Genomic DNA, 6,665 nt, shown 5'->3' on the forward strand with positions numbered 1-6,665 from the left:
AGGGTACACTTAAGTTGAAGACTTAACACTTGATCTGAAACAAGAAGTTTGGGCCTACTCAACAGCTTTGGAAGAGCACTTCCCAATGCTGCTAGTAGTCTGTTGTCTTTAGTGCTGTGCTGTGAGATTGCCTGGTGCAACAGCAGTTGTATTCTTCATTAGCTTGAGAGATCATTTTCTCTCTCTTTTTTTAATACTAGCAACTTTCATCCTTTGAAATGTGTGCTGAACAAGAAGAATCAGCAAATAGTACTGAAAATGCAATAATATTTTATTATCACTGTTGAGATGAGCTTTGATCCAAATCTTCTCCACAGCAATAGACACAATGGATACCCCAACGGTACTTCAGCAGGACTGCATGCAACTGGGGTTATTGAAATAAATCTTGTAGATTTATTCAGTGTTCCAAACTTCAAACTAAACTTTTTTTCTACTGTTCACAACCTGCAGGACTTAGAAGTGGAGCTGATGTGGAATTTGAAGTATCATCTGACTGGAAGACTGAGAAACCTATTGTTATTAACTTGGTGAAATTAAACCAGAAATTCTCCTTGAAGAATGAATTAATGGACAAGAAGTGTTTTATCTGACTTATACCCACGAAGATGTTGGAGAGAATGTTCAGCTGGAAACCAGAGATAAAATGAACTTTGTAACTGATAACAAGAAACATACTGTTGCTGTAAGTGTTTGTAACATAATGCTGTTAAAAAATCAAGAACCCTGCTGTCAGGAAGTAGTTTATGCCATGAAGGAAGCATTTGTCTTTATTGAAAGAGGTGATGTTGTAAAAGAGATAGTCTTTCACTGTAGTGAATTTAAGGGTGACCTAGAAGTCTTACAGCACAGAGATGATGTGGAGTGCACAAGCAAGGACAGAAATGGCAAAGAAGTTGCAACAGATATCAGACTGTTACCTCAAGGAACAAAATTTTTTGAAATATCAGCATTGAACATTTTGAAGGAACTGTAACTAAAGTGATTACAAAAGCACCCAGTACAAACCATAGTGACCCAGTATCAGGACACATCAAAGTTGGCTTTGTGATTTGTGGCAATTTGAGATTATTTATGAAGCCTTAAAAAGAGAAGGATTATGACCATAAACTGGTCTTTCCTCTGGGTGTAATACCAGATTGTATTTGATTGTATTAAATTCAAAGGTTTTAAGTTTACTTAATTAAATCAATTTAGGGCCTTTGATTCAACTGCATCAGTAAGGCATGACTCAAGTTAAGTCCCTCCCCCTTGGTGGGCTGATGTAAACAGGCACTCACTCAAGAAGACACAAGAAGAAGAGAGAGAACTTTGTCAGTTTTGATCCTGGAGCCCTGGGGAGAGATGAGCCATTTGTCTGATTGTTTGCAGGGGTGCAGCTGAGAAAGCCTGGAAAGAAACAAGTTCTATGCCAGACTAACATAGGAAGTCCTGAGAGATGAGCCTGATGCCAACCTACAGCTGAGATCAGAAGAAACTGGGCCCATGGAGACTTAACAGGAAGAAGGAAGTAGAGACCAGGTGGAGATCACCTGCCATCTTGCTTCTACATGTGGCAACTGACTTTGGTGAGAAAGCAACCTTGAGTTAGATTCTTCAGGGCCTTGTAACTATAAGCTTACAGTATTTATTTATTTTATAAATACCCTTTATAAAAGTCAACAGATTTCTGGTACTTTGCATTAGCATCCCTTTGACTGACTAATACATGATTCCAACAAAGTGTACAAAAGTCAAAGGTGACCTTGCAGGAAGGTGATCTTGTTAGGTTTACTATTTCAACTGATTGACATGATTAACTAGAATGAGCAACCAATGCAGAAGTTCTATCAAATACATTTTAGTTCTCTAATGAACCTAGAGAAATGGGTGTGATTGCTGCCATGAGAGATGGTTTTGGTTTCATCACGTATGTGGCTTGTGATGGTTGTAGGTTCTCCACATCCGTGAAATTCTTGAATGGGAACTGGCTCCATATTGCAGATGAAGTAGAGTTCACTGTGGTTCCTGACATGTTTTCTGCCCAAAGATATCATGCAATTAAAATTAAAAACTTTCCAAGGCACGATTTCATTCCATTCCCATTCAGCTCATCATTTTCTGGTGCTATAGGAAAAGAAGCCATTTTTTTCCAATTCCCAAACCACTAGCCCAAGTAAAGGCACAGAGAAGAAGGCTGAGGGTGGCATTATTGCTTATGATGATTGTGGGATAAAATTGACTATTTCTTTTCAAGCCAAGGATGTGGAAAGATCTATTTCTTCTTAAATATGAGATAAGGTTGAATTTAGTATTAGTGACAGACTCCTGGGCAGCAGATTGCAATTTGTGTGTGACTTTTAGGTCTTAATTCCAACTCCAAGAAACTCCTGGATTGTATCACAACTCTGAAGGATAATTTTGGATTTATTAAAATGGTCAGTCATGATAAGAGTATCTTTTTCCATTACAGTGAGTTCTCAGGTGATATTGATAGCCTGGAACTGGGGCACATGGTGGAGTACAACTTGCCCAAAGACAAAAGTAACAAAGTCAGTGCTCAAATTATACTTAGAGAAAGACATTACTGAGGAAGCTGATTCCACCATCTACCCCAGTAAAGTCATTTGCCCCATGAGGGGTGTTGATCCAACCAAACTGCTTACCAAGGAATGATTAAGATCATGGAGGAGGGGGATAGGAAAGGTGAGGTCTATCCGTTTGGCATAGTTGGAATGGCCAATAAAAGGGATTACCTACAGAAAGGGGAGAGTGTCAACTTCCAGTTGTGTGTCCTGGTCCAAAATGCAAAAACTGTGGTCTACAATATCACACCTCTCTGTAGGGTCACAATGGATTGTGTGAAAGATGAGTTTGGCATCATTAATTATGAATGAGAAGAGAGCAAGAAATTCTTTTTCTGTGGGAAAGAAGTTCAGGATGGCATTGAGCTACAGGCAGGAGATGAGGTGGAGTTCTCAGTGACTGTTAATCAGTGCACTGGCAGGGGCAGTGCCTATAATATTTGGTAAGTCTGCAAGGTCATGAAGGCTATTGTAGCCTAAAGACAGGCTGTTGCAGCCCCAAGACCTGATTTGTTGGTCCGTTGCTTGGAGAGTGTCATCTTGGTTGATGCCAGTGCTCCTCACCTGATGGTGTTTTGTCAGCCAAGGGGAAGAGATAACTCAATGAGATTTGGTGCAGAAAGAAAGATCTATCAAGCTGGTGTCACCGACTAACCATGCCCACAAAGCACATCATTAATCCACTATGATCAAGTTGGGGGGATTCTGGTGAAGGGTTCTGACTATTTCCTTCTTCATCCCTCCCAAATTCTGGACCACTTATTCTATTGAGCTATACAACAGTTTAACACTTTTCTCATGTTATGTTTAAGATAAATAAATTTAAGAAAACCATTAAAAAACTATACACAGTTGAAGCCTAGAAAACTTAAGGTGGCTCCTTACAGTATCAATTTTAGGAGTTTTACTTGGAGCATTTAACACAATTGGTAACTGCAAAATGTACTTTGCCTGGGTAAGTGAAAGATATAGACTGTTTTATTGGCCCTATGAAATTTTGCACTTGGTATTTAGCATATACTCTACCTTCATAACTTCTGGCAAGCTGTTCTGCCTTAGCAATTGGCTGCATTCTTGTTCCTGTTCATTATCCTTTAATTCTGAGAACTGTATGAGGGTAGACTATATCACCTTTTAAAATTACAAAAATTTAAAAAATTGCATAGGAAAATCATTTCCTTAACTTGATGGCCAAATGTTAAAATATTATTTTTCATATCATTTATAATTTTGTGAAAGTCCACTTAATAAAGTTTGGTTAATTTCAGTGAAAATTAACTTCCAGAGTAGTTTTTTCCCCTTTGGGATGCAGAGTAACTTTACTACAATTTGTATGTTTGTTGCAGAATTTCATACAAATGACGTGTACCAGCAGTGTGATAAACATATTTAAACAAAAAAAAAGGACAAATGCACAAACTTGCTGCTGCTTAGATCACTGCAGCTTCTAGGACTTAGTTTCTTTTATTAATTTGAAAACAAACAAAAAATATAAATTAAAAAGTTGTGCCTGAAATGAATGTCTTCTTTTTCATATGTAGCTGCTTGATTCCTGTGTCCTGTAAAACACAGGCACTCGAGCCTTGGTGTAGCTTCTCTTTGATTTTCTATCATGGGAATGGATTGGTCTGATTTCTTGGTCCTCATCTTGCATGGGCCTCATTCAGGAACCCTGGCCAGTGGACTGACGGTTTCATCTAAGATGAGAAGGATCAGCTCAGGGGATGTGGAAGAAGGCACTCTTTTTCCCTGTTGTTGTATGAGGTTTTGATTTCTGGGTAAAAAGTCCCTTTATCTTTGTAACATGAAATATTATTACTTTCTCTGGTTTTCTGTTTATGGTAATGAATGGAAGTGAATAAAGTTTTACTGATTTTTGAGACGATTTAAAAAAATCATTGGAGAGAGAATTGTAGGAAGATGGTGGAGTAGAAATCGTTTCCTCTACCAGAACAGCTATTAAACAGGAAAGAATTGTCTGAATCAACTATTTTAAAACTCCAGAGTCTAGTAGGACCCTGTGAAGCTTCCTGGGAAGAGCTTGAGGAAGATGCTTACAAACTTCAATAAATACTGGTGGGTTGGACTGTCCCTGCAGTGGCTATGATCTCCCAATCCACATGGCAGGCAGCTGTGGGGACTGCAGCTTGGACTTCTGGCTGCAAGGAGACCTAGCCATCCAACCCCCAGGGTGTGTAGTTTGATCATCGATCACTAGTTTTTATCAGCTACTGCAGATCACTGGGGCACAGCTCCAAGGGCAGCCATTGTTACAACCCACATGGGCAAAAGTGGCAGAGGAGTTATACAGACAGTATCCTTCCTCAAAACTTCAGAAACCAGTTAAAGGGCTGCATTTACTGGGCAAGTGCTGAATCAAGAAGATGCAGCTTCACAGTGCCATAGGAGAAGTTCTTGGCAACCTTGGTGGCCTCTCCCTCACTCCCACCTCAGGGCAGTGTGGAACTAGCCAGCACTCTGATCTCAGTGTGGGTCCCCTGCCTCTTCTGAATGACTGGCCTGGGAAACTCCTTTCTGGTTCTACTCCCCCACCTAGAATTTGCCCTCCAGGCAGAAACAGCTTAGGGTGTGAAAGCTGTGTAAGAAACAATTGCACTGGGTAACAGGGGGCAAAGGTTTACCTGCTTTAAGTACATGGGGGAGCACCCAGGAGAAAGAAAAGGTTTGTTTCCTAGGGAGTATTCCTAGTATTGTATTTGGGGGAAATCAAATTCTGTAAACAGGTGAACTCCTACAGTCATCAGCAAGCACAGCTCAGGACAAAATCCAGGCTCAGAAGAGACAAATAGGACCCTGCATTTGCATTTACCTTATCCTGACCTTCTTGATAGGAGAGCTGAACTCTGAAGGAGAGTATCAGCCAAAGCGAAGCCATTTTGTTAGCAGAACACTCTGGGTTCTGGGTTTCTGGGTTCTTGGCTTCATCAAAAGGAAGAATCCAGAAATGTGCCAGTTTAATGCAGCCAGTAATAAGAGTTTATTAAGAAACAAGAAAAAGTAAAAGTGCCCACCAGAGACATGGGTATGGGCATGCTACAGGGTGAGATGCAATGTGGAGCCCCAGGGTAGGCCTTTTTAAGGCCTTTCTCTTCCCCCTTCACCATATTAAGGTAGGATCTTAGCTATTAACTGTTCTTTTGTCTTTTTTTTAAGATTTATTTTTATTTATTTCTCTCCTCTTCTCCCCTGCCCCGGTTGTCTGCTCTCTGTGTCCATTCGCTGTGTGTTCTTCCGTGACCACTTCTATCATTGCCAGCGGCACCAGAGATCTGTGTCTCTTTTTGTTGTGTCATCTTGCTGCATCAGCTCTCCATGTGTGCCGTGCCACTCCTGGGCAGGCTGCACTTTCTTTTGCACTGGGCAGCTCTCCTTATGGGATGCACTCCTCATGCGTGGGGCTCCCCTATGCGGGGGACACCCCTGCATGACACGGCACTCTTTGCATGCATCAGCACTGCATGTGGGCCAGCTCCACACGAGTCAAGGAGGCCCTAGGTTTGAACCATGGACCTTCCATGTGGTAGACGGATGCCCTATCCATTGGGCCAAGTCCGCTTCCCTAACTGTTCTTATTGGTTACCTTTTTACCTTCACCTGTCAGCTTTCAGGGAACCAATAATGAAGCCTTTCTCTTTGGAGTTATCTGGGATTTCTTTTGAGCCCAGGAATTTCAAATCGGACCTCATGATCATGGTCTTGGGCTTTTCAGCTGTAATGTTTATGGGTTGTTCTCAAGTAACTGCTTCCCTCCCTTCAGGGGTTTTCTGGGTGGAATCTCATGGCTATGTTCTGACCAGGTGGAGGGGAGAAGGGGGGTGTCCCAGCTGTTGTGGCTTTATTCTGACCAGCCACCTTCCCTCTTTCTTATACCAACCTGCCTCAACTCCCTCCTCAAAGAGTTTACACCCTTATTCTTTTTTTTTAGATTTATTTATTAATTTATTTCTCTCCCCTTCGCCCCCCACCCCCCTGCCCCAGTTGTCTGTTCTCTGTGTCTATTTGCGGCATTTTCTTCTTTGTCCGTTTCTGTTGTTGTCAGTGGCACGGGAATCTGTGTTTCTTTCGGTTGCATCATCTTGT

The 6,665-nt window shown here is 41.4% G+C and overlaps 2 pseudogenes; both read left to right on the forward strand.

Moving 5' to 3' along the window:
- The first annotated feature begins 288 nt into the window (after positions 1 to 288).
- On the forward strand, positions 289 to 1,086 carry LOC139436129 (cold shock domain-containing protein E1 pseudogene; annotated as a pseudogene).
- A 13-nt stretch (positions 1,087 to 1,099) lies between these two features.
- LOC101416842 (cold shock domain-containing protein E1 pseudogene) lies at positions 1,100 to 3,218 on the forward strand (annotated as a pseudogene).
- The last annotated feature ends 3,447 nt before the right edge of the window (positions 3,219 to 6,665 follow it).

The sequence above is a fragment of the Dasypus novemcinctus genome, chromosome 4 (assembly GCF_030445035.2).
Source record: "Dasypus novemcinctus isolate mDasNov1 chromosome 4, mDasNov1.1.hap2, whole genome shotgun sequence".
Taxonomy (NCBI): domain Eukaryota; kingdom Metazoa; phylum Chordata; class Mammalia; order Cingulata; family Dasypodidae; genus Dasypus; species Dasypus novemcinctus.